The 27,958-nt window shown below is 41.6% G+C and overlaps 1 protein-coding gene across 23 annotated transcripts in view; it reads right to left on the bottom strand.

The window, feature by feature from the left end:
- The window catches only part of MAF (MAF bZIP transcription factor), a 698,813-nt gene that overhangs the window by 443,389 nt on the left and 227,466 nt on the right, over positions 1-27,958 (bottom strand). For 21 of the 23 annotated variants that reach the window (XR_001557767.2, XR_004308685.1, XR_001557779.2 and 18 more), the window contains one exon: positions 8,532-8,618. The exons of the other annotated variants lie outside the window; for them this stretch is intronic. The gene's annotated coding sequence lies outside the window, so the exon portion shown is untranslated. The remainder of the gene's footprint in view (positions 1-8,531; positions 8,619-27,958) is intronic. 23 annotated transcript variants of the gene reach the window in all.

The raw sequence follows: 27,958 nt of genomic DNA on the forward strand, positions 1-27,958 counted from the left end.
ATGTGGTTTTAGCAGACCTCATTTGGCCAAGTCGTATTTTTGGCTCCCAGAATGGGCAGGTATCCTCTGCTGCTTCTTCAGCGGTACACAGCACCAGGTAGGTGGGCAGAAAGCAGCCACAAACTGCACGGGGATGTTAGCAAACACACAGGTTCCCCTACAAAGGGATTATACCACTCTACCCTAGAGTCTGGAATGCACATTATGTTACCAAACAAAGGAAATTATGCAAAGATAGCCCCAGAGGCAGAATAACCATGATCCACTCATACTTGTGAATACTGGGCAAATATTTACTAGCCACAGCTAATTACCTGTCTCTGCTCGTTTTGTTAAATGATCAAAGTAATCCATCCACTCATTGTGCATGAATGCAACTACTTGTACAAAATCACATCCACTTAACAGTGGTGCAGGCCCAGATCCTGCAATGTGTATCACTGCTCACAGACAAGTGATCTTATTGCAGCAATTGCTTCTAATCACTTAACACCAGGACTGCAGGATGCAGCCTGACTCCTGCAATATTAAGGTGAGAAGGATGGATAGCAGAGCAAGGGTAGGATCAATTGTTCTTAGATTTCTTCTCTTGCTCATCAGCCCACCTGACACACATGAAATATTCGTGAAATCAATTTCAGAATGACCAGACAAAGCATAGGAAGCACCACAGTCAGTTCATCAGCTGGCTCTTCCAGGAACACTTCAGGAATTAGGATGGGAGCACAACACTCCCTTTCCGACTGGATAACTGCAGTGAATACAACAATAACCCTTGTTCTCAGAGATGCTGCCTTGCACACTGCCTCACTCACTCAATGGAATGAACATTGTTTGCCCCCTTTATGCAGCTGCTGTGCAGACCATTCTATAAGCTTAAACTTACTTTCTTCCTCTCCCAATTTCCTCAGCACTGTGCAGCATTTTGTAGCAGCTCACTCATGCTGAGGTCCTTCCAAATAAGTTCTCTTGACTCCATTACTCTCATACAGTGGCATTTACCCTTTCAGAGTGTACGTAGTCAGTTCACCACCTGCAGAGTGCAGCCAGAACTGGGGACCTCATTCCTGAGCTTGGCTGTCTGAAATGAGAACTGTGCTCTCAGCCCACCTGGAGCAACAAGTACACCAAGAGACCCTGATGCCTGGGCCACTCCTCAGCCAGCTTTCTCCCTGTCCAAAGCAGGTTTTGGAGGCAGACTGCTAATTCCCATCACAGGCAGTCCAATATGTGTTTGCTCCCTATATGCAGCACTTTCACACCCCATGGCTTCACTCCCCATAGGAGAGCTCTGCATATGCTCTCCTGGCACAAAAACAAAGAAGGACAGCTTTGCAATAAAGGTACAGAATGAGGTCCACTGCTATTTTTCATATAGCACATGCAAAAGGAACTCTACTTATTTATTTATGAAGTTTCCCTTTCTTTCAGGAATTGTTTGTTGCTCTATTTGATCACAGTACTTCGCAAGCTCCTAATACTTTTGCATAATGTTCTTGCCTTCATTTGTAATCACTCTTTATTCGGTGTGGAAGATGGATTTTCCCAATTTTGTGCTATTATATACCTTAGCGTGGAAAGGATTAGATGGGTTTTTCTTTTTCCTTTCAGTCCTTATTTAACTGCTTGTGCGCTTCAGGGATTTATATCCCAGTAGGTCTAATTCCAGGATTATAGGTATCTAGATATCCAGTAAATCATTTAGCAGCATATAGGTTTAAGACAACTCCAAATAACCCCTCCAGCGAGCTCTCCAAGTTAGCCAGAAGTACAAGATTTGCATGAGAGTTATAAAGAAATGTAGAAGCACCAATGCAGAGTCTGAATCTACTTCCTTTGAAGTCAGTCATAAAATTTATACCCACTTCAGTGCAAACACGGCGAGGCCTTCAAACCCCACTGTTCTAGAAGCTTTCCTTCTTCCTAGCCAAATACTAATCAAAGTCTCCTCCTCCTCCAATTTAGAGTCCAGCTCTCATTCCCATAATGTAGTACGTTTATTTAGATAAATACTGTCAGGTTGAGTTGACCTGAAATTTAGATTTATTAAAAATGAAATAAAATGAGTAACAGAAAGTGTTCTGTATTTGTTTTTCTAAATTCCAGTAAAAGCAGCTTCTTGGTTTGGACTTCAGTTTTCCTTGGCATCATCTACAGCCTGAACATTGCCACACTGTGCTCATACATGAAAACAAACAGGGGACAGACAAAAGTGAAATTGAGTTCCAGGGTTTTTTTCTTGTTTCAGCTTAGTGAAAAGTAAACGCGTGGTGCTAAAGATCAAAAGCAAATTTGGTTTCTTAGGATCTCTTATTCAGAATAATCACAAGTAAGACTCACAGCAAAGATGAGGAAAATTGATGCTTTTAACTGTGTCTTTTAACTTGCTCGTATCCCTTTAAACATGGCAAAGGGAGTGAGAAAGTCTGCTCTGGCAGAGTGCTAAGCAAAACTATCATCTGTGCCAGTTCTCACCAGGCGTGCCTGCAGATTTGTCATTCTGTGTTTTGGGTTAGGTATTGTTTCACTGGCAACTACACCAGAAGCTCTGGAGAGGTACAGGTGTTTCAAGGTCAGCTTTCTGGTTTGGTTTGAGATGTGTGAGGATGTTAAATACATGATTAAAGATACTTATGGGACTAGCTGATACTCACTGACATGTGAGAGAAGGTGCACTGTACCTGACCATCTTCTTGCAGCACAGACCATGGAACAAGAGGCTGCAAAGGGAGAGGAACAACAGCATGGCCCTCGCCACACAAGAGGAAAGACCCTGGTCCTCCAGCAGGGCCTGGGGGGAGCCAGGACTGTATCCGGGGCGTGGTAAGGTGATAAACCAGAGCACCCCTCCTACCCCCAGGGGTAAGTACTTGTTTCAACTCTCTTTATATTGGGTGTGTCAGAGGTGTGGGCCCAGAGGAACTGCCATAGCCAGAATTAATACTTGTTCTCCTGTAGCGCAGAAATGAAAAGTCCTTTCCAGACAGAGGCTTTTCACCTCCACGAGTGTCAACACAGAGTTCATTTGAGGTGAATGCTGTGGTGAAGAGAAAGGTAAGGTTAGGTGAGAAACCTTCCCATCAAACCAAACTTGATGGAAGGCCAGGACTGCAGGGCTGGATTGGACTGAGCAAATCCTTCCACACAGGTGGTGAGTAAGATGCATCAGCTCAAGCAGGTACAGAGCTGTAAAAGCACACCTTGCCTTTGCAGTTCCCTTCCTCACAAGGGATGGGAAAGGAAGATCAGTAGTTTACTAATTTTTTGTGTACCAGCTATCATAGAATCAGAGGTTAAGTTTGGAAAAGACCACGAAGATCATCTAATTGAACCATTGAACCCATCACCACCATGCCCAGTAAACCATCCTGTGCCCTGGCTCAGGATGAGCAGTCACAGCTCTTCCTCCAGCCATGTCTATCCTGCACAGAGTACGTAACCATTGAGGCAGAACTCGCCACTACTACATGATCCTGGTGGCCAGCAAAGGGCACAGTGGAGAGTTCAGTACATTTTTCTGTCTCTCATGCAAGAAAGAAATTAAGTCACCATGCAGCCTTCCTTTTGTGACCACTCAACCTTCTTGCAAATCATTCCTGACCTGTGGCCATAGCGTGTCTAGTTCAGTCCCTTTAAACTGTCTTGAGAAAGCTGATCTACAAATGAACCAATACTGGATATGAAGAAATAACGCACTCCCTCGGTGCCACATCACCCTGGTCTATCACTCACAACCTTTCACGTAGGCGTAGGCCTTGCCAACAGATCTGTCTCAAAGGCCGTGCAGGATCAGCAGGCTGCAAATTCAGAAATAGGCAACGTCTAAATCCACCACCAATTCAGTAACATCTCTGCCTGAATATGATAGATAAGGATTTCAGGAAGGCATGTCAAAGATTAAAAGAAAGCTACCCTTTGCTCTTGTTTAATTTCCCTTTCAATTTCCTAAAAGGTCTGTTGCAGGAATGACTGTCACCAGAAAGATACAGGGTCCAATTTACAGCCATAGTACAGAACTGCAATAAGCAGTTGCAGTCTATAATTTTCAAGTAACACCACATTTATGAAAACTGCAACAATCCCTTTTTGCTGTGATTTGTGGACTCGGATGCCAGAAGAGCCAACTCCTCTCATAGCAGAAAGCAAGAAGAGAGAAAGTGAGAAGAAGATGAAGTAAAACAAACTGGCTGCTGCCTCAGCACATAGACTGCAAAATAAATAAAAAACAGTCTTAAAAAGTGTTAATAAAATATCCGCTAAGAGTAGAAGGGAAGATTAGATCTGACAAGTTGGCCATAGGGCCTTCTTCAGGCTCTTCCCGTTAGAACGGCGACAAGATGACAAGTTGAAAAATTGAACCGTGTTGACATGGCCTGCATTTTCATAAATTTCCTTCTCCTTTTTTATATTAATAAAAAAATCTATAAAATAAGAAGGGTAGAATCCAACTTTAGGCCAGTTCTTTTAAGCACCTTGTACCAAGCTTTGGAACAAATGCAAGAGTAAATGAAAGACCTGTAACAGATAATGTGTTGTATTTACTGAGTAATCATCTCTAATTTTTTTCTCCAAGGATCCTATTTGAGTGGAAAGACTTCAGCATGAGTTGGATGAGGTCCCAGATCATCCTGTAATATTTAGAGAGAGCAGCATTACTACCATAAGAACGATCCAGAAAATAGAGTGATTAGAGCTCATTATCTTCTGCTTTTTTTTTGTTTCAAAATCCTACCAAAATCAGCAGAAAAGCATTAATTAGGTCTAATTCCATTCTAAAAGCCATTCAAATTCTTTCTAGACAAGGATAAAAATTCTGGGATTTGGGAAACATTCATGACAAAAGCAGGGATACTGTATATAAATGGCTGAAGCAAGAGTTTACTTCCTTTACGTCCATAAGGAATCAAACCCAGAGTTCTGTGCTTCCAAGCTTAAAATCTGAAATGTCTCTTTTTTTTCCCCTCAAAAAACAGCCTCATAATTAAATAAATATCACTTACATCTTTATCTTTGTTGTCTGGGAATTTGTTTCCCAAACCATCTTTTGGAAACTCTGAGTTTTTCTCTTAATTGCTAATGCTATGTAAACGTAACATGAGAGATCTTCCTGTTATATCACTTTATTTTTATCATTATCGTGATTGTCATTGTTGTCACAATCTTTTGTCATATTCATCATTGCTTAACCAACGTGCAGTGCTGCACAGCACAGTCTGCTTTCACATTTCAAATGAGCACAGCTGGGCAGAGATTAAAGGTCCAACAAAGAGTTTATCAAAAGTGCATCTAGTATTGTTTCTCACCATTAAACTACACAATACCAAGTACAAAGGCTGGCAGGTTACAGAGGTGTTCCTCTTGATCCCCTCTAAGCACAGATGGTTGAAAGTGAGTTGGATTTGGCCTGTTTTCTCTTGTGAAGAAAAGGGTTTAGTGCCAGCCAGGTTCCTGTCTTGAGTTTCAAGGTCTGGGAAGACCCTGCTCATAGTCATCTGCTTTCCTTTTGGCCAGTTTCTGGTCAATGATGTCAAGAGAAATGTCAAATGTCTTACACAAAGGGAATATCTTCTCTGCTATAAGAGATGTCAAGGGACAGACCAGCAGCAAGCTCAGGCAGCGCAGTATTGGTGAGAGACCAGGCAACAACAGGACAGTGAAAGCTCTCTTGGTTTCGGTCATCTTCTTGCCAGAACAGCAGATGATCAGGTGGGACTCGCAATGAAGGAAGTTATGTAAGAGCAGAAAGTTTGATTCACCAAGCTGCCACACTGGCAGCACATTTACACAACTTCTCCACCCCAAATCAGGAGGTTTAACCTGTAGGGATAATTGCACCCCTTTGGCAAGGGCGGTAGAGAACACTTAAAAAAGCAATCAGAGAAAAAGGGAAAGGAACATCATTTTGAATAATTGGAGCAAAGAGGTAATACATATCTCAGTGTCACAGCAGAGATTGGCCAAGGTAATATGCATTTATTCTTATCTCAGAACTGTATTTATCAAAGTAAACTACATTTGAGTTAAAGAGGAACACATAAATCTTCTCTCATTGTCATCTTGAAACTCACAGCAGCTGCTGATTATATTACAGATCTTCCAGAAGTATGTACAGTAATTAACAGTTTCAGCCACATTATTAAACTTGCAGATATATTTTGCATTTTGCAAGCCTGATAGGAGCAAAGAGTCATACTAAAATGGTGTAAATAAGCACCAAACCAAGAAACCAAATCGTTCTTAGATACTACAAACCCATATGGAATAATAGTTCACATCACTGATTCTTCAATAAGGTTTTAGAAATTCAACAATGACTAAAATAGCAGAGTAGAGAAACAGTTAATATAACTGTTGTTAGACCAGATGGGGGCATCAAAAGGACATCATCTCTTCCCACCTCAAGAGCAGCCTTACAATCTTAATAATAAGATATAAGTATGTATTTTTTGTGAATTATGATTTGAAAAACATTTTGATATCATTACTGGACAGGTTTGATGTGAGCACAAAGCTGTATTCTCAATGAGAATAAGCCAAGAAGGTCTTTTGCTGCTTCGGTGTCTACCCTTGCAAAGTGATGCGTTTCCTCTATTCTCATTGTGATTAAAAGTGAAAATAAAAGTGGAAAAATTTCTTCTGTGCCCAGCTGGATGGGCAAGGTTTAATGTGTGACATCCTCCATGGGAAAAGAATCTAAAGCAGAGTTTCAAGATTAATATCCAATTTCCAGGCTTTTACACTACTCGGCAATCACTCAAATCTAACAGTGAAGCAAAGAAAAGATTAAAAAGCCAAAGGCCACAAACCTGTTTAAACTTGTATAGTGGGTTCAAAGTTTCCTCTGAGATCTTGAGCTATAGTTTTCAGATATCACAGAAGTACAAAACCTAGACAGTCCCACAGATAAGTTCCTATTTACTCTAGATGAACTGAAGAAATATAACGAATCACACTTTGGACCTTGTCCTTAGCCATAACTAATACCTGGTTATTTTGGTCACTCACTGAGAATTGACTTTTAGAAGTGTTTGGGAGTAAAATGAACTCCGAAAAAGGGAAGCTGCTGCTACTGGAGAGAAGGATGGTGGGAAAATAATTGTGGCCCCCTGCCAAAGAGAGAATGCATTACAGTGCCTGCAACTGCTGATAGTCCTGTTCTTGCTGGAAACTGAGTAGGAATCCCACTGACTTTGGAGACAGCAGGCGGGAATGCTGGCAAACAAAAGTATACATGTGAAACAAAGCAGAGGGAAGAATGAAGCAATAATGCTTAGTCCTTATTTACCTATGTTTGCCATCTACAGTCCTCTGGTTACTACACTATCCTGACACAGGGCAGGCTTTAGTTCTGCTAATCGATGTTACCCAGATCCTTCTGCTCAGCATGCGATCTGGGAATGCTAATAAGAATCCTTCCTCTCTTTCCAACCATCTTACAGATATGGCCCATTTTGATGAGAACAAGCCATTTGACTGTTCCTTCATATAATGCACAGCAGAAATCCATCGTAACATTCTACAACTGAAGGCACTGAATCTATTGAAGAATGCATGAAGAAGGGAGAAGAATATAATCAGTACTTATTATGTTCCAATAGCACGGTTACTTATATGGTTGCTCCTCCAATATACCGGGTACTGAACAGAGGTTCGGGGTCTGTCACTACCCTCCACAGCACAGTCTGAACAGACAAGAACTAGAGGGAGAAGGGACAGAAGACAAAGAAGTTAAAGTCAGCAATCTTAAAAGTCAACTCCATCCTCCTATGGCAAAACGTGGACTTTTTCCTTTTCTTAATGAACACAAAAAGCTTTTTCTCAGTCTGCCAAATATTTAGAAGTTATTTGATGTCCTCGGTTGATCTGCTGAAATCCTACTTTGCAGGTTTACCAAGATCTAGGCTATGGCACCTTCTGTCAAATTACTTTTCTCTTGCCAGCAAGCCCTTTCCTATAGAAGAGAACTACACTAACCTTGTTGATAGCTAAGGAAACCCAAATGCTTTCAGCAAAAATGAAAGAATCCTATATTGGAAGACAAATATCTGTCCTTTGCAAGTGAGAGTCACAGGAACTCATCTCTTGGCAGCTGATAAACAGTTGTCACAGCTGGGCAGGCTCAGATTCTGAAAAATATCTGTGGAGTTCGAATACATTGACTCTAAGGTCATCAAGAAACTGGTTCAAAACAGGAAGCAACTCTAACCCCATGGATTATAAAGACTCTATATAACTATAACAGGTGCTTACAGTAAATTCCATTATAAAAAACCTCCACCAATAGCTAGAACTGTAAGCTCTTAAAAATGGGGTGTATCACTCGATCCATGGCATCAAGGACATGTCTTAAGCAACAAATCAAGATAAGTAAACTGAAGGAGAGGAAGAACAAGTCTCATCTTTTTATAGCATTTTAACATCAACTCAGATTTTATTCTGTTGAGTCCCACTGCACCATCTTGGAAGAAACAGCTGTTATCAGTTCTATGGGTTGGTATTTCATTCTGTATTCTCAGAGGGCTGTCACTGACCTGTCCTTCCTGGTCCCACCGAGCAATGCAGGTAAACAGCCATTGCCTTCCCCTGTGAGCGGCTGTTGCTGGCAGCTACTCCCAGTTCTGGAAAACAAATTGCAGACCATTATCAGCTCTTCTGGTAATTGCTGCTGGATGGAAACTGAGAGTGCAATAAATCACAACATCATTATACTAAGGCCCAAATGGTCTGGAATATTTTAGCTTGAGATGGTTAATATAGAAGTGATATAGCTTATATGAAGGTTTTTCTGTGTATTTTAAATTAGAAGCAAACAAACTTTAAACAAAGAATCCACTATAACTTATCTTCTGCTACAACTTTAACATTTTGCTTCTCAACCTGATGGGAAGGAAAATCTCTCAGACTTCAAATATGTGAGCCTTGAACTCTGCACAAGGCATTATATTTACGACAGAGATACCACACATAATGACTGTAGGCTAAAGGTTGGTGTATTTTCATTGTTTGTATTCTCTCTTTAAGGTAAATGTCTAGCAACCCATTATATCTCAGTATGCTTGTGAACACAACAGTTTCCAGCAAACTTATTCATGCCCAGGCAAAATGGTATTGGTTGGTTTGAAGCAAAGTTCTTCAAAGTCCAATAAAATAAATGTATTTCAAAATTCAAACGTTAAAAGAAAGAGGCTGAAAAACCAGGCACTTTCAAACAAGCACTGAGTCATGTGAACAGAAGAAGTTTGACGGGATCTCCCTTGGGATATTCCAAGAACATGTACAATCCCAGGCAGGGAGCCAAAAGATCCAGGCGTATCAGTGAGGTGCAAGATAGGGAGGAGTTAGCAGTCATGTTTGAAAATATGCATTTAATGTTCAGCCAAGAAGCGATATTAACAGCCCTTGTATATTTGCCAAGTGCCCAGAGAAAAGTGTAAGGATGGAGGGGAGCAAAAGGAAATAAATAAAGCTGGAGAGGGAATATTATCTCTAACAGAATTTTGTTTCTCCCTCCGGTTCCAGACCAGCTCATCAAAGCCGAAAGGTAATTCCAATCATTGCAGTATCTTCCATCTTGTTCAGATTTCATCCATGAAGAAGCAACTGGATTTCTACCAGACAACTGGAAGCCTACCAAGAGCACAATCCTCTGACGTGCTAGCAAAGCTGGAATTAGATAAAACATTCATGAGAAAGACCCACAGATTTAGTGGATGTGACTTTCATAAACACTGGTGTTCAGAAAGAGCAGCTTTATAGAAAACATTTGCCCTTAGTTTAGAGAGTCTGCACTGAAATGAGTTAAATTTCCTCATTATCAACTGGGTTTTTTTTATTCCTTTTAGAGGATGGCACTGTTATTAGTTTTATTCAGTTAAAAAAATACAAGGCTCTGCAGGGCTTGTATTAAATGGCTTAGGATTATTATAATCAAATTTTGATTGAAACACTATTAATGATCTGTCTTGGGAATTTAAAGTATCATTTTGGGGTTGATAGCATCTTTGTGATGGAAAGCATATTTTTTTAATTGGATTCTTGGAGAAAGTACTGTAAGGCCTGTTCAGTTTATGTTTTAAACCAGACTGCCCCATACATACGTACATGGTTGCAAATATTCACTTATGTTCATGGCTATGGCAGATACACTTCGTAAGGAGAAAACAGGCACTGAAAACAATGGGCTCACTTATCTAAAAGGTTGGGCAAACTACTGCAGAGTGATTATTATTTCTGGAGATGTTGGGGGTTTACTTAAAGAAAGACGAAAAAGAAACCATGCTGCTGCAATATTAACCCAATGAGCACTGCCTATCAAACCCAAATGGAGAAAAACTTCTGTTATGGAACAGTCAGTACTGGTGGGTCCTTTGCTACCACCTATCTGTGTAAAATGCAAATTCTACTGGTGGTGAAGCCTAAGATAATACAGTCAGATGCAAACTGCTACTTGCCAACACTTTCAAATTACTCCAGTGCTACCAAACTGCTGCACATTAGTCAGAGCAGAGCAAAATGTCACATCCAGCCTGAATTTATATCAGCGTGCCAAATTCCTGCACCCATATCTGAGTGTGTCCCTCCAGATCGAGTATCAACCTGTGACAACACTCGGCTAAAATCAGCCGTGTCTCTTCACATTTGGGCTGGACTGAAGATGAGGTAGCACTTCCTCAATCCACTCATATTCTTCAGCTATGCACTCAAATCCCACTTTAGGCCAAAATCCAAAAGCCCTTCCAAGCTAATCCTCTTGCTCGTTTTATTGTGGGAAGGAGCCCAGGTGCGTGTGCTGGAAGGAATTTCAGTGGATGCCTGTGGTGCTCAGATCCCAGCATACCACCGCTCGTGCAGCTGTGCAGTACTCACCATGGCCTCAGCGATGAGGGCTGCAGGAGGACCAGGGCACACAGCACTAATCACACCATGACTGAAGCTGAGGTACTGAAAGGACTGAGGACACTCTTGCTTCCATATAGTGCCACTGTGTCCCCAGAGCAGGACCAGTGTCCACAGTATCAGCCCAAGCACAGTGTTATCAACCTCCACTCTCCTTGAAAGGAGACTCCAACCATCCTACCCCAAATGCAGCAGGGCACAGAAGAAGCTGGGTGGTTCAGCAGCAGTGCTTGTTGGACCAGGTTTTTAGACACAACCCAAATGATTATTCTTAGAATTGTAATCAAGTAATCTCTGAGCTGCACAAGAGGCATGATATTCCATTGACAGCGATGGAAGAATTTATCACTTTATCACTTGTTTTCCTCACTGAAGAGAATCACTTATCAGCAATGTCACCTGGACAAGGGTGGGTGTTGTCTGGGGATCAAGGTCCAGCATCGGGGTGTGTAACAAACATTAACCACTTCATCTCACCTCATGGGGCACTATTTTAATGTCATCTTTATTGAGCCTGATTATTAGTTTACAACACTTGTACATTACAGAAGACATAAACCTACATCACCTCCTACAGGCCAAAGAGGAGAAGTCCTTTCTCCTTGCCATGAGCACTGCTGCTCCTGACTTGCTGGGCTTTGAAGAGGACTGAGTCAAGCAAACTGCTCTGACAATGCTGAGCTGCTGTTATTAGTGTCAGCATTAGATCATTATGGAAGACTATGGTAACCCTGCCCATGGCAGGGAATTGGAACTAGATTCTCTTTGAGGTCCCTTCCAGCCCAAACCATTTTATGATTCTGTGATTTCACGATTCTCTTCTAGCACTCTGAATTTTGGGGTTAGTAGCAAGCTTCCCCTTATATTGCACATCAGACTGTACAATGGAATGCTTTAGGAAATCAAATAGACCCATTAGATGCCTGCTGCTTAATACAACCAGAAACAACCTTTGCACTTTCCATTCCTTGGAATTCTTTCCTGCAAAATGGGGTTTCTGCAGACTGTCATAAAATACTGTGAGGGAAAGAGTAATAAGTAAAATACATTCTTGTTACTGGTGACAATCTGAGAGTTAAAGTGTGTTTGAAATGCTGTGTTTTGCAATCTAGTCTATGTGATAAGTGATAAGTTATATAGCCGTAATAAACAGTAGCGATACATGAAATGCCTTACATTCTGTACAGCCCTATTTGCATTGCAAAAAAATCTCCATTTAGATTACAATGAACTCTAAATTATAGAGTAAACAAGTTTTGGCTACATCTCGAGGCCCAGCAGGGAGGAAGGCATCGTTTGCCACCACAGCAGAGGAATGCTGTTTACATCCAACAGAACTGCACATGGAGACTTTGCAGCTTGAACACACAGGGTGTGTGACCAGGCCCCCTCGGTCTCTTTGCTTTGTGGTTTCCATTGGATGGCTGTAGGCTCTCTACTTAATACCAGAAGCATTGAGCAGTGCTTAACTTTTCCCAGAGCGGTTAGGCCTCGGGGGATCAAGCTGAATATAGCCTAACTTTGAGCCTGCTTGCTGGCAGCAGACCGCAGGTCACTGAAATGATGCACTACTGTGTGCTGCCCTTAAGAAATAAGGCTGTACTTTCATCTTGGGGTAGTAACAAGTAAATGACAATAGGATATTTGCTTTAAATGTTGCCCTGTCTTTCCCCTTGCTGAAATGACTCTCAGCCTTCCAGGGGCTCAGATCACCTTGCCCTCTGTCAGTCTGTGCCAGCACAGGCATGGCACAGGCTGTGCCAATCGTGATGGTTGATGATCTCTTCTCAGAGCAGTATCAGGAAAATACAGATGTTCACACTCAGTATCCAAACCTTAGCAAGTCACGTGTATCTACTTGACACCATTATCAACTCCTCTGTACCCTAAATTGGCCTTTTAAAAACTTCCAGCCTTATGCTTCCTTTCATTAAGTGTGTATGCAATGCTATTAGGAGATAACATCAATCTCAATGATGTCAGACGAAAACTGTGTCTTTCTTTGACCTTGCTGGGTAAGATCAGGTCTGAAAGTGTGACAGATTGTGAGCAGCAACCAGGGAGGGCTCACATTATCTGCTCCAGATATTGGAAACTGGTTACCTCCTTGTTTCACAACTTACAGAACCCGATAAGATCCCCAGTTTGTTCTGGAGGTCCCACCTCCCACAGCTTTTACTCATTTGTCTCCACCAGCAATGACACAAGATCTTTCCTATTGGCTACCACAACTCACGTTTCACACAATGATCTCTTGGGAGCTGCATCCTGAAGTCACCCAGAAACAGGAGGTTGCGCAAATGGCATCAGTTCTCTTATCAGCCATAGGTCCTTCTGTAGATGTTAACTGTACCAAAGCAGCAACTTCATACCTGCAGCACACAGTGATGTGAAGTTTTGCCTGTCTGTGGGCCACAGCACTTCAATTTCAAGCTCCAGCCCACTCTAATTAAGACTGGGAATTTGTCATTTGAAGATATCTGATCTAGGGAGTCGATTCTCTCTCCTTTGTCCAAAGTACCTCAGAATACTTATTCTTCCAGATGTGCTCAGATTTTCCTTTCCAGAGGAAAGAAAAAGAGGCAAAGGCATCTTCTGAAGAGGACAAGTTGTTTGGATACTTTTCATTGTTGTTTACTTTGGTGTATTCCACTGATAAGACTGCTGCTTTTTGTGCTTAACTTGAAGTGATGGTTGTTAAGGTGGTGCTTGGGCTTCCAGTACTTGTCGTAAATCATACCATCTAATTTAGATTTAGGAGACTAACATCCAATTTTCATTTTTTTCTACAAAACTTGGAGCTTAGACAAAGCTTGAGAGCTCAGCTGTGAATCTGTCCTTAGGAATGAAGTCGAGCACTCCACTTCTCTCACCCATGCATTCCTGGTGGCTTCTCATTTACTTCTGCATCCTCCCATTTACTGTTTGGATTGGGATCTGAAGCGCAGAAGAAGCCTGAGTACACAACCAGTTTTTTAAGAAGCACTAAACAAAACAAGATTGGTTTGGTGCACAAACTGAGGTGTGCCTATGCAATAAGCAGGCATCAGAATCTTCTGGTTCAGGCGACAACAGAACAAGGAAAACAACTTGTTAAAACATTACCTGGAGCAGAAGTTCCTAACCCTGCACCAGGTGTGGCACATGCTTGAGCAACTCCTTTCAATTAAGCTCTCATCTTGGAGATCCCCTGTGGGTGGTATGGCTCCGTCCTGTCCCTTGTGTGGGTTGGATGCTCTACCACATGACTTTGTGCTAATTATTATCTTTGCTGTCATATGTGCTCACCAAGAAGCCATGCTCATCACCACAGCTCCCGAGGTAGGCACAGTTGGATGCCTCGATGGCATGAGAAGCCAAAGCAGGCATGGGTTTCTCTTCTAAATTTCCCCAGGTTTCGAGATTCTCTCATGAAACAGCCACATGGCACCAGTGATTTCATAAAACAGCAGTTCTCAATTTAAAAAAGAGTGCTCTATGCATTAGGTTTGTAACGTTGAGGACAGAATTACTTAGAAACTCCTGCACTCCCTGGCTGCCATTTCCCCATCCACAGAAGACAGTGGTGAAGCAACACATTGATTTGTCCTGGAAAAAGGAAGACTTCATGGCTGAAAGAGCTTTTCTCTGCTGTCTCTAAAAACAAATCTCTCCAAAATATCAGCAGCAAATCAATTTTACTTCTTTCTAGTAAAAAGCAAGGAATTACCTTTCTTGATTTCAGCCTTATTCCCACATCACAAACCCAGCAGACCAACTAATCTTAGCAGAATTTACCACGTGTTCATATTGGAACCCAAAAATGGGTTTATTTCTATTCTGTCTTTGTCCAAAGCCACAGAATGAAGTTTGTGTTCAAGGTTCCTGAAGCTGAAACCTCTCAACATTTAAGAGTTTAGGTCTGTATTTGTTTTCTGTTCCATTTCTAATAAAAATAAATAAATTTAAAAGTAAGGATTAATGATTGATGGGGTAGTAATCTATAAAAAGGTAAAATTCAAGGTATTAGAAAGCAATATAAATTCTTCTGTGGAAATGTAAATGGTATTTAAATGTAAGTAGGTATTAGACCCAGTTGGTTAGATGGGGACAGGGAGAAGTCTCTGTCTGGCTTTTCTGGGAATCAGATAGGTCCCTAAATCATTAACTTAGTATTAAATCATCTTAAAGATATAAATAAATTGTAAGACTTATTCAGGGACGTCTTGCAGCACTGAAGTAGTTTCTACCTGAATGACTCATAAGATCAAAGTCAAGGAAGACACCCATTTAATTAGGGAAGAAAGTCTTGAGCAAACCGTAACATCTTTGCCAGGGACAAAACTTTTGTGTGCTCCAGTTTCATCCAGCTGTTCTGGAACAGAACTGCCTCCCGTCTATCCTACGAACATTGAAATGAAACTGGGAAGCAGCTGATCTAGTAAGGCTCCTACCAATAAATATTCAGGTTCTTCTGCAGCACAAATTATCCATCAGAACAGGTTTGTGATCACAACCCAGCCTGACGCAAGTCAGCCTCTAAATTCCATGGCAACTTCACCATCTCCCCCCTTCAGCTGATGCAGTTCACTGGGGCAACTGCACGGTTGCTTTGCATCACAGACAATCTCTGTCTGGCATAGTGTATTTTCTCATGACATAATCAATCATGCCATTAAGGAACAACTCATCCTTGATGGCTTATTCAGAGCTGAGCAGAAACCACAAAATTCTTTTGCCATTCAAAGTATGCAGCACTTTCTTTCCTCTCCAGACACCAACATGTTTTAGTTGATACCTGACGCAGGGCAGTTAGTATCACTTTCCAGTGGAATTCAGTATCACTTTCCAGTGGATTTTCAGAATTATTTTTTATGTATATATTCTTCAAAAATGAAAACAAAAAAAAGCACAACAAAACCACCAACACTTTGTACTTCTGTATTAACATGAAGTAGGAAGTAAAGAGAAAATATTATTCATTATATTAATTAATCTTAATAATTTAATCTATTAATTAATTCAGCAGGCGTGCTTCCATTATGGGCTGGGAAAGTCGTAGTCTTACACACTTTATTTTTACACCAACTGCTTATAAAAGCACATCAAAGTCATTGTTACTGCTGGTTTTGGTATCATGGTAATTGAAAAGTGATTGTCCTCCCTGCTGAGTTATTTGTGTGCGTACATCACCCTTGTTCACTCCTCACTACAACCCAAGATTTTGCTTTCCTGCTCCCCCTGAATCCACACCACACTGTCTCCAGGTCCTTCCCAAAGAACAGCCAGATTCTGTCCAAATCTCTGCACTGGCTGCTTCCTTAGTCCAGCCAGAATACAGAAGAGATAAGAGCAGAGTTGCTATACTGAGCTGCTTCACAAGTTAAATTCATATAAAAAGAAGCTGTAGTTCAACAGATGACTATAATTTGTCAACATTTAGTACGTGATTGCTTATAAAAGGATGATCTTCCTTGGATTTATCTGCTAGAAATAATTTGTAATCTATTGTTTCAATGTGAAGAAAACACTAATGCGAACTTGTGATACTTCTCTATAACCCAATTACTTTCATCAAGCAACATACAACGCTTTGTTTCCTTAATGCTGCAGAAATTCAGTGATGCTAGATAATATGTATGGCCGAAATTTCAAGCCCTTTTCCAGGCAGCGTGTAGCTCAGAAACTCCCAGTAATAACGATGAAGAGATGTGCACTAAGAAATAACTCGAGACATACGTGGTACAGCAGAAGAGGATAATTATTTCTGCTCCGCCTGGGGAAATCACAGACAGCTGCATGTCTTCTCTCCTTCTCCCACTCACTTTGACCACTGCTCTCTTTCATTCAGGAAACGTGCAGGTTACCCTCAGCTGAAAACTGCCTAACACAAATATCTTCTGCCCTGTCTTTTCCTTTAAAAATGTCGTTTACCACAGCACCACCCCATCCTTCACCAGAAAAGTAGATCTGGGGGTTTTAGACAACTCATAGTCTAAAGCCTTTCAACAAAATTCTGGTGTAGTGTCAGTGTGTGATCTGAGCACATGTTGCTTCACAGCCACTGCTCCTAACACCGGTGGAGTAGAAGCATCTCAGCAGAACATAAGATGAAGACAGCTGAGATAGGATGTGAACAGTCTGTGCCACGCTTGTATATAGATTGCTGTGATCTTTTCCAAGCATGTTTTCAGTCCTCATCTCTCTCCATTGTAAAATATGAAGAAATAAAGATAATAAAAGCAGGAGAACAAAAGACAGGTATTTCAGGGAATGCAGGAAACAACAAAGGAGTATAAAGAAAACAGAACCTCAGGAAAAAAGAACACATCAATAAAAGTAATTACATCTTTTTTTCTGTAGTTATCAAATATGCTACCCTGCTTTTTTATGCTTACTTAAAACAAAGGTATGACTATTCTGATCCTTTACCTTCCTGTTATGGTTTGCTCTCAATTTTACAGTTAAAATCAAGAAAATACATATACATGCCTATTGGAAATCACTTAGACAGAATAGATTTGCCATTTACCACGTTGTACAAGAAAGCCTGGCATTCCACAAATAGATAAAAGAAAGAACAGTTATCTGTTAACCTAATTTAAGGTGTACAATTAGTAAAGCTGTAATGCAAACACTCTCTCTGCTCTGTGGGTGTATCTATGTATGACACACCTAATATGAAGCTGAGCATCTAGCCACTAAGATGCTCCCATAAGCTGTACCACAATCCTCTTAAGGATTTAGGGAAATCAGAGGCTCAGCTTTGCCATCTGTGGTATAATAAATATTTTCTTCGCAGGCTTTGTGCCTTGTTTTAGTGACCAAGAAAATAGTCATGCAGTAATTTCTCAGCCATGGCATTACCACAGAGCTCCTTTTTCTCTTTCGTTTTCTCCATGTTCAACATCTCTTTCCTTAACAGCACACTCCCAAGTGGACAACCTGTGGTGGGCTGGCATGTAACCCAACAAGGCTCTGCTACACAAAGGGCTTCTGTACAATCTGAATCCCATCACTGGGAGAAAACCATCAAAAGATTCTCACTGCAAGGATCCTCTGAGTCCCTGACTCACTTACAACCTGCAGTCCCATAGCAAGGCAGAGTGATTTCTGAGGAGCAATTCAACACAGATCTCACATCCTCAGCTCTCAGAAATGTGATGCATCTCAGTTCATCATGCAGAAGTTTTGGTATGTGACTCAAAAGAGCAAAAATAATCCCTTCCATTTTTGCTCAAAGGCGATAAAAGCACTATTTTTACCAGTACTATTTAAGCAGCATCAGAAGATAAGTTTTGTAGCTCCTTTATCACATTCAGTGGTGGGGTTCCATCCAGCACTAACGCCTCTGAGGAATTCAATTTTTTCATGCTCTAACTGTGCTAGGAGTATCCTCAAGCTCTAAAGCTTCCAAGCTATCCAAATCTAACTTAGAACAAAAGAAATCAGAAGAAGTTGGGCAACTTCTAAAAGAAGGACAAATTAAGGAAATAAAGATGAATAGTATTTCCTTCTGGAGCCTTAGATGAAGATTAAGAGGGCTTGCATAGGGCAAAGGATGTTAGTACAAAAGGTGCTGAGTTTGAAGTGGATGTAAAAAAGCCTCCAAGGGGAATCAAAAATAAGTTCATGATTTTGTACGTTTTCACCAGAATCTGGGAAAAGAGAGAGAGAAATCAATATAAAATAAAGCATGGAAACAACATATTGTTCTGTTGTCTAGTGATAAGCGCAGAAGGCTGAGAGCTGGAAAACCTGGTTCTCAGAGCCAACTTTGCCATGTTATAGCCACAGTATGAGACTGGCAAAATGACTCCCTCTTTCTGAGGCACAAATTTCCTTCACACAAGTATTTCAGATGTAGTCAAACCGAAGAGTCCCTCCTTCAACTCACAGGTCATATTTTTAGGGACTTCAATTTCTGCTGCAGGCCGTAGCTCCTAAGGTACAATATAAAAATAACAGCAGAACAGAATGAAAACTATAAAATGTAGTTCAGTGGGTTGTTTCTACTCTGTAACTGCCTCAAAAGCAACAGTAGTCAAATAGTAGCTCTGTTTTCAGAGTCAGATCTTGGACTTGTACAGCCCGTAGGTTTTGCGTGTGTTTTCATCAGAGCACGATGCGTGAGGATGCTACATTTTAACTTGAAAACAGACGGCGGGTGGTGTTGCAATGCACTGCACTGCACTCAGCACATGCAAATCTTAACAAGCACGCTCACAACTGTTTCAAGACATGTTTTGGGAGTAGAACTGCACGTGAATGAAATGCCGCCCGTAGGATATTTCAAAAGTCTTTTCTGAAGAGCCGTGTCCTGGATTCCTTTGTACTACCTTACATCAAAGGGGAGAATAAATAAATAAATTAAATAAATAAATAAAGGAATCCCTTTGAATAATTTGTTCTAGGAGAAGATCTGTCCTTGTCAAATGAACGCACCTCCGTCTGAAGCCATTAATTTTAAGGAATGATTGAGACATGCCACTTGTTTAAATTGAAACGTGTACTTTGCTCTGGGAAGCAGGCCCCACGCAGGGGCCCATTTGCACAGCAGCAAGCTGAACCCGTGCATGCAAACCACAGCAGCTTTCCCACTTTGCATAAGGCAGCGGACAATCCTGATGGGGTTTATGTGCGGTTACATCAACTGCACACGTAATCATGGTAATTGCATGCAGAATTTGAATGCAAACTGCACAGCTAATTTGTTTTTTAAAAGGGGGTAATCTTGCAGCACTGTATACAAAGGAGTCAAACAATAATTACAACACGCTTTTCAAACCTCTTAGAACAAACTCAGTGTTTCCATGCAGTTGTGCTACAATATTTTCCAGCTGCCACTTTGCCTGTGCACTGATAGGAAGAAACTTTGTAAAAATCACTGGGAGAGATGGATGAATTTCATTTGTTTGACAGAACGTTTGTATAGTATTTCTTAACAAACAGTATCAACAGCAGCTTATATTGCTGGGATAAGGAGAGTGGGTCTGTGGCAGAGCTCTTATCAGATCCATAAAAGCATTAGAGAGCGTGGCGAGGAGTCAGCGGAGTCAGAGCAGTTTGTAGGAAGGCCTCAGCTGAGACTGGGCATTTTGCCTGAGATGGCAAACTGAGGATTAAGGGCTTTATGGGACATGTGAACTCCACTCAAATGCAAACATAAGCATGATTAAAATTTAGCAAACTATGATGTGCAAGCCCTTGGGCAAAATCCAGTAGACACAGCTGTATTTATAGGTTGATACAAAGAAGATCTGTTAGACTTAATAGCAATTCAGCAGCACAGTGAACAGAGAGGAGTCTGAGATCTCTCCCAGCTAAGCAGGGCTATGACTCTCAATCTAATGCAGCATAGCTTTCCCTTAACTACTCCCTGTGGCATCTCTGACCACGCTGTTTCTAAGCGGGACCATTTTTCCTATGGATCAATGCATTAACAACTAAAATTAGACTCACAGGAAAAAAACTACATCATTCTTTCAAAGATCAGGTATCTGCACAGCTATTTTGATCATTTTAAGATCTTGGCTGAGGGCTGCACTTCATTGGTCTGCACTGATAATGGGAACAAAAGAAATCTAGAAAGACTAAGAAAGATTAATGGGTAGGAAGGTACTACAATCTAGACAGGCTGCAGAGCATCACATACAATGAAGCACTTCATCAGGAGCGAAAGCACTGGGATCACTGGAATGAGGCAATAGTGTCACCCAAGAAAATCAGAACTTTTGCCAGTAGCTCTCTGGAGCAAAGAGAAAGCAGTAACTCATGGTCAGGGGGTAAAACACTTGGGACATGCTGGTTATGACATCTGCACGTGCCCTCCAGAAAGTCATGCTAGTGCCTTCTCCCTTTGAGTGACAAAGGTGAGCAGGAAAAAGCTGTCATTCTGATTTGAGCATTACCAGTCCTGAGCATCTCAGTGTAAAACAGCCACTGTGGAAGTACCCCTGCCTCCTGCTGAGCCTCAGACAGCAGCAACAAGACACCTGTGCTGCAGTGGCACTAGGGCACAGATTCCTTCTCGTGACACAGGGCTGCGAGACACTGGATTACATGCTTGTCATCACTGCTTATTGGCTTTTATTCCTCTCATTGGCAGGCAGTAGAGAGTGGGGTGTCACAGGGCTGTGCTGAGATCACAGAGGACATCTTGATATTATTCTTCATTTCTGATATAAGAAAATCTGAGGATAAAGAAAGACTTTATGATTAAACAGAGTCATGTATATGAGCAGTGAACCTGAGAAGCCCATGTCCTTGTAGGCAGGTTGCAGTGCTCACCTTTCTACTGAAAAGGCACGTTCTAATCTCCTGCAGAGCTCCCACACCATGGGCTTCTGCAGTGCCCTCAGCCTCCCAAGGACAACTGCCACCAGTCCCCATCTTCCTAGAAAGCAGATACATGTTGCTCTAATGCATGTAATTATAGCTGCAGCTTACACAGAGGAACTTCGTCATGCAGTTTTACAGGGTTTCATTCCTCATTCTTTTGCCATTTCGTTCTATTCATTTGTGCGCTGTTTCTTAAATGTTTTGAATAAGCTTTGGAGACTGACTTATTTGCAAGGAAAACAGAGCCAAAGAGACTCTCCCTCTCCAGTTTCAGTGTGAGCCAGATGGCCACACTTTAACCATTTCCCTTAAATCAAACAAACTGCAAGTCAAAAAACACTGGGACAGCCATGGAGGCAGGCAAATTTACAGCGGGTGAGCCGCTCCTCCCACCCTGTGTTGTAACCTCTAGTGATTTTATGGAGTCTTGCAATAGCCGATGTTGTTTTGAAGTGTGGCTTAAATCAAAAAACTGCATGAGAACCGAAGTTTGGGTGGGTGATTTTTGCATTGGAGTTTTCTTAAGCTTGAATTTCTAGTCTGCATGGCTGTGCAGGTGGGATAAGGGCAGGCAGGTGTCCTGCTTAATGTTTGCAGCTTCTTAAATCCCAGCAAGACCTAAATATCATAAATTAAGAATGGGAAGGGCAGGGTTTGATGTCTGATTAGTTAAAATGCATAGGAGCTGCAAGAAAACATGACTGGATGGTTCTGCTCATGAGCTCTCTTGCTTCTCCTAAGATTTGGAGTTCCCCAGGCAGTGATGACCTCTTTTCCTTCTTCTTGTTTGTACCCTTTCTCACTGGCTGTAGAGAAACTCATGCAATATCAAGGACTAGAGATCAAACTATTCACATAATTCAAATGCAGTATGTCAACAAAGGATGAAATTCTCTCATACACACAAACTGGGAGCACACTCCAAATCATTCAGCATAACACATCAAAGGCTGAAAGAGAAACTTTCTCTCTTCCAGTTCAAAACCTTTTTCAGAACACAAAGCAAAAATGGTAGAAAATCCTGCTCCTTTGTCCCCTAAAATTACACAGAGCTCAATAAAAAAGTGATGTGCAACCAGCCTCTTGATATTTCTAAAGGAGTAGCAGGAATTGATACTGCCCAGAGCAGCAATGAGGTTCTGCATCCCACACATGGTAAGAGAAACTGAAACAAGGGATGTGTGGAAAATCCATTACCAGAAACCCACGTGGAGACAAAACATTTTGGTTTTCGCCAGATCTGGAGAGGTCCAAGCACAGCAAGCGAATGTTTGTGATGCAAGTCAGTCAGTCTCCAAGCTTATGTTATTTTGTTTTGCTAATAGAATATGAGATGTTAGAATAATCCCCGGTGTTTTTACTGACTAGCTCTCCTTCGCAGCTCCTCTCATGTGTAGCTGGTTTTAATTTGTAGAATGAGGGTGGGCATAGCTTAATGTTTCTAAAGCTCTAATTGAGAGCATTTCCCCAGCAGAGAACAATAACGTGACATTTATTTCTTAGAAGTTTTTAAATTAGATGTTTCGATTTTAGTTGGCAAATTTCTGGACTGTTATTTTTCTTTTTTCCTAAGCCCTTTGCTTTTACAGTATGACTAAATCCGAAATGTTTGTACCGCTCAGATGACAGATGACATGGCCCAAAGGCAAACACGCAGATCATCTATCAGGTGCATGGCTCTGCTGCTGGTTTGCTGTGTGCTTTGCCAGCAAGTCTGAGCCCTTGTGCGCTTCTGTTCCTTACCTGTAACATTGTGATAATGACACTTTTCTCCCTTTCCTAAAAGCTCTGACATCTTTTGCATATAGAAGTGCTACGCAGGACTAAAATACTAATGTAAATGCCTACATAATGCTATCTCAGTAGAAATAAAGAAGAGTTGATAGGGAAATGGTAACCTTTGTCTCAAGGGATCTGGGGTTGTTTTTGGTTTCTGGTCTCTACTCATTTCTTTCTCTCTTCCAGAACTGTCTGAAACATCTGCTGAATTGGCACAATTCGAAGGGAGAGATTTCACCTCATCCTAATTTTGTCCTGATGCAGAACTGTCAATGTCTGGTGTTTTCAAAGGAAACAATTTTTTTCTGAGCTCGGTGCCAGGAATAATCTCTGCTCTTTGACTCAGTCTGTAAGCCCACAGGGTTATGTATTTATTTACTTATTTATTCTGATGTCTCCAAAAAAATTAATGCATGTTGCTCTACCAGACTGAATGCTGTAAAACAGTGAAAGCAAATAAACTGCAATTGTTAATGTTAATTGGACTTACTTTACCATGTCATTTCCAATTTTTTTCAAAATGGAGATTAAAAGGGTTGGAGAAAAAGCTGTGATTTTGTCATAAGCAATCCAGTTAGTGGAGTGAACTGAAGGGATTTGATTGTTCAGTGCTCTGCACAACCAATGAACCACATAAATTCACATTAATCTGTCCATCCACACCCCTCAGACGTGTGCACGGCCCTGTCTTTCTGAACACAGCGGCCCTGTGGGTCTCAGGATCCACACCCGCAGAATGGCCATTGCTCTTTGGTGCCTTTTGACTGCTCACCCGCTAAACACATCTCTGAATACACGCGTGCTGAAGTTTCTGTAAGCATGTAACTCACTGAGGCCTCAGAATGTCTCATCCAAATGGCAAACAGAATCTTTACTTCTCACTGATGGTTGACTTGGGCTTGCTCAGTGGAAAACCCTGTAGCACTGTATCTTGCAGACTTAAGAAGTTCATCCACACTACAAAGCAGACCCCCTCACCCAACCTTCAGCATGACAGCAGAACTGCATCCCCGCAGCGCTATGCTGATGGCGTTCCCCAAAGTGAATTTAAAAGACCTGGGGGAGAATGGTCCGGCCTGAATGATCTCATTCATTCAGGATGTTTTCAATAATATCCTGCTCCAATTTTCCAGTTAATAGTTTCAGATGCATTGCTCTTAGCAGTACCTTAATAAAACCTTGTATCCTTTTGTCTTTCAGGGGGAACATGATTTAACTGCAAGATCTCAGATGGTGGAACATGACATGGGAAGGGAATTTCACCATTTGCTCTTGTTGACACCTGGAGTGGTTCTGGGCTCAGATCCTGGACCTGGAGTGTCCAGGATCTTGCTCTTGGAGTCCAGCACTGGACACCAGCTTCCTCAGAAGTGAAAATGGCTTCTGGCATGGATGGAATGAACATCAGACACCGCAAAGGCACAATGAGCTTACAAGGCAGTAGGCACTGACTGCTCGGGGAATAGTGAGCTACTGACAGACTGAATTCTTTTAGTTCCAAATACAGAGCAGGAGACTCGTTACAAAACTCCCCAATGATGATGGGATTGCAGAAGCAGAAGTGTCAGAGATTGCCCGTTCAGATCATTCAAGACCACATACTTTGTCCTATTTAATGGAAAAAATAACTTGTGATAACAGGAGAGGAGTAGAATAGGAAGGAAAGTTGTCAGGTCTGGAACCGGGTAAAGCAAAGGTTACATGATCTGTCAGGGAAGACTCCAGCTCCCAAACCCACTACAATAAAATTTACTGCACCTTAGAAATAAGCATGGAAATGAAATACAGAGAAGTGGGAAAAGGATATGCACAGACGGCATGTTCATATGGCCAGCATATGGAAATCAAATGGAATAGCTACTGCTTTTTAAGTTTCACAGAACAGTGAATTAAAGAAAAGCAAAAGGCTTCTTTCTCATCCCGTTTATTTCCCTCAATACCCCACTGCCTTCCAGCCCTCACAGCATGTATAGCACTTACCCTGTTTTTCAGATATTTGCCGTTTATCTTGGAAGCCTCAGATTGTTCCGTAAGTACTCTCACTCCTTTACTACAGTAAAGTAAACCACGTAAAGAAGTAGCAGATGAAAGGCAACAGAAGGATTGGCAGGCAGTTACCTACAAAAATCCCTGCAGCCTCCTCACCATCAACACTGGGCTCATTCTTACAGCTCAATGGAAAGAGCAGTATATGAGCATCACCGAACACACACACATCCAATGCGTTTATTTAACCACACACATATAAAGCCCTGCTGAAATCAAAACAGATCTTAATTCTAGGCAAAACTTTTTAATTAAAGAAAACATATTTTCCTCATTAATACATTGCATGATGTAGCAACAACCACGACATACTCCTATGGCATGTTTTTTTCCTTCTCATTGTGTGAACATCTGTACATTTCCCCAGAAGCTGAATTTGACACATGTAATGCAGGAACAGAAATGCTTTTTCAGTGGAAGGCGGAAGCAAACAGATGTGTACAGCATCTGCCAACAAGTTATATGGAAGTTGCTTCTGCTTCAGGACACAATAAACCACACAACTCTCCTTACAAGAATGCTTGTCTTCTGCAGAAAAGACAACTCCATACTATGAGATGTTTCTCCAGTTGTGTGGAAAATACAGGACAGTGGGTTTATAATAGACCCTTGGAGGTCTTCTAGGCAGCCTCTGTGCTCAATCAGGGTCAGGTTGCTCAGGAGCACACCCACAGGGGCTCTGATTATCTCCAAGGGTGGAGACTCCACACTCTCTGGGTAACCTGCTTTATCACCCTCACGCCAATAGAATATATAATAAAATATTTATATTTAAATTGAACTTTCTATATTATAATTTCTGCAGTCCTGAGAGGAGTCTGGCTCTGCCTTCTTTGCTCCTTTACTCCTTTACTCCTTTACCATCAGACATCTGTCAGATCCTCCTATCCCTTCCTAATCTCCACGGCCCTTCACTGGACCCTCTCCAATACGCTCCTGTGCTCACGACTGGACACGGCACCCTGGATACGTCTTGCAAGTGCTGAGCAAAGGAGAATAATTACTTCCCTCAAACTTCTGGCAGTGCTGCTCCTACTACAGCCTGGGATGCTGTTGGCTTTCTTTTTTGCAGATACATAAAGCTGACCAATGTTTAGTGTGTTATCTACCAGAAACCCCAGGCCCTTTTGTGAACCTTCTGGCTTTTGGGTAGCTTCAATACACATGGACTTCATTTTCAAACCTGCGTATCTAGTCCCAGGCACATAAATCCATAACGGGCATCAAAATAAAAGCAGGTTGCTATTCCAGGGCACTATGTACCTACAGCTCCCAATGGAGAAAAGTGGAAGTGTTATGATTAAAGCCCTATTTCATGTTTCCAGGTTGCCTGCAGCAGAGCCTTCATCATCAAATTTTGTATAAATAGAGCCCCTGTAAGATGCTACATTTCAACTAAGCTCTAACAAGAACCACTCAAGCAAAAAGTGCTTTTTCTTCTAGTTTATTCCTTTGGTTTCAATTGTGATAAGTTACAAACCTATTGTAAGATAGATACCATGCAACACAGGGGCATGCGGCACTGAGATAACTCATGGTAAAACAGTGATCTATGTGGAAGGTTAGATAATGCTGCATAATGCATGAGAATACAAGATTCTCTATGAACAGACCCCCACTGCCATGTGCTGGGAGATATGAATTAGACATGATGAACAGAATAAAGCCAAGATGTCTGTGTGTAGGATATCTTTTTATAAAGCACTTGCCTGCCCTTGCACTCAGAATAGGTAGCTGCATCCATTCCCTCATTAACCATTACAAACCTTCATTTTGAAACTCTCTTGTTAAGGTGAACAGCAAAAAAAAAAAAAAAAAAGGAAAAATAAGATCTTACTGCTAAAGCCCAATTCCTGGCCCCGAGGGTGCCTAGTTGTACAAAATGGTTGCAGAATGTAAATGCTGAAATGAGCACTACAGAAATGCTTATGGATGAAGAAACAATATCATGAATTGTGTTATGTCAAGTGAGACCCAATTTATAAACAGACAAAAAGCTTCTTGATGTGTAAGTAAGTGATGGGAGGCAGGAGATTGTTCATTGTACAAATGAGTGCAAAATATGATAAAAAGGAACTGCAGGGCTCTCAGGAAGAGTAATGTACTTACCATTATCACTTTGACACTGGCACGTTCATTGGTGTGGAGCTGCAGTGAATCTGTGCCTATCATCTGTGAACTCTGAGGAAGGTTCTGCGCTTGGTATTGCCTGTTTCACCTCTTAATTGCAAATGCAATGATGTGCCATAATAATCCCTTACTCACTTTCTTTCCACTGCCTTCATGCAGTCACACCTTGGACAAACCTCTTGAAAGGGAAGCATTCAAGCAAAGCTGTCTGTTTACAAATGTGGACCAAGTACCAGCTCTCAAGATGAGACAGCAAGCTGCAAGACTTTACAGTCAGCACCTCGCTTCAGTTTCCACTCTGCAGTCTATGTTGCAAACCTCAATTTGCTGAGAGCAGCGTGGCTAGTTGGCCAGATGCTGCCATAGCAATTGCTCACAAAATTGGGGTGATGGTGCTTTCTGGAACCAGGCATTACAGCCTATACGCTGCACAAAGCCCTAGCACTTATGGAGAGCCAATTAGTTCTGTTCTATTGAATGAGATAGGTGCTACAGTGGCTATACACCTTCACACTGCCAAGGTGCTGCTATGTTTTAGAGACTGAAAAACACTAACAGAGGGAGGAAATGTCCAGGAGAGAATCAAAGTCAGTTTACTCTGAGAGACTACAGTGCCCTCACGTCCGCTGTGCAACACCTACACACCAGGTTTAACATTTCCAAGGGCATTGATGGGACTTGGAAATCCAATCCCATTCAGAATGTACACTGCAGGAAGTCAGTGCTCCACCAACCACTGCAGACGAGATGTAAACAAGGGGCACTGGGTAAGACGCTGAGTTTGCAA

This window comes from Coturnix japonica, chromosome 11 (assembly GCF_001577835.2).
Source record: "Coturnix japonica isolate 7356 chromosome 11, Coturnix japonica 2.1, whole genome shotgun sequence".
Lineage (NCBI taxonomy): Eukaryota > Metazoa > Chordata > Aves > Galliformes > Phasianidae > Coturnix > Coturnix japonica.